Source organism: Macrotis lagotis, chromosome 6, assembly GCF_037893015.1.
Source record: "Macrotis lagotis isolate mMagLag1 chromosome 6, bilby.v1.9.chrom.fasta, whole genome shotgun sequence".
In the NCBI taxonomy this organism is placed as follows: Eukaryota; Metazoa; Chordata; class Mammalia; order Peramelemorphia; family Peramelidae; genus Macrotis; species Macrotis lagotis.
This window is the reverse complement of record NC_133663.1, coordinates 99,184,300-99,185,246: the sequence shown is the minus strand read 5'-3', so window position 1 is coordinate 99,185,246 and position 947 is coordinate 99,184,300. Positions and strand designations below refer to the sequence as shown.

Here is a 947-nt window from a genome sequence, read left to right as displayed (position 1 = left end):
AAAACTATCTGGTACTGGCTAAGACAGAATAGTGGATAAATGAAATAAATTAGGTATAACAGAAATAGTAATAAATTATCCTCTTTCTCCCACCCTCGCTGGAGTAAGGAAATGGCTCCCCTTCTGTCACCCACCCCGTGCTCTGCCCGTCGATTTGGGTTCCTCCTGCTGTTTCTTCTCATCGCGCTCTCGGATTGCTCAGCTGAGCCCTGCACTGATCCTGTGATTACTCCTTCCTACTATACTACGTCTGATGCAGTCATTTCCACAGAGACTGTTTTCATTGTTGAGATCTCTCTAATGTGCAAGAATGGAGCACAGAATGGAGCTCTCTATGCTGATATTAATGGAAAACAGTTTCCAGTGACTCGTAGCCAGGATGTTGGACGTTATCAGGTATCTTGGAGCTTGGAGCACAAGAATGCCCGTTCTGGAACTTATGAAGTCAAGTTCTTTGATGAAGAATCCTACAGTCTTCTCAGAAAGGTCCAGAGAAGCAATGAGGATGCCTTTGCCATCAGACCCTTATTTACAGTCAATGTGGATCATCGGGGTGCCTGGAATGGGCCTTGGGTCTCGACAGAGGTGCTGGCTACAATGATTGGCATGGTGGTCTATTACATGGCCTTTAGTGCTAAAAGTAACATTCAGGCCTGAGCTGGATGAATTGAGCTTCTCTGCACAGAAGGTTTTCTTCCTACAAAATAAAAGGGTTTGTCACTGGAAAAAAAATAAATTACCCCAGTAATTTACTTTTTATGAATCCAAGTCTGTAGTTTTTAGGATAAGAATTCATATTGTGAGGAAAAACTTCTGGGGAAACGGGAAAAAGTATGGCAGAAACTATTCATAACCCATCATCTCACACATATACCATCATAAAGTCAAAATGGGTACAGGATTTTGACATAAAAGATGATACCATTGATACCATACATCCATTAGGA

At 42.0% G+C, this 947-nt stretch overlaps 1 pseudogene; it reads left to right on the top strand.

The window, feature by feature from the left end:
* Positions 1-212: 212 nt before the first annotated feature.
* LOC141491761 (translocon-associated protein subunit delta pseudogene) lies at positions 213-719 on the top strand (annotated as a pseudogene).
* Positions 720-947: the final 228 nt, after the last annotated feature.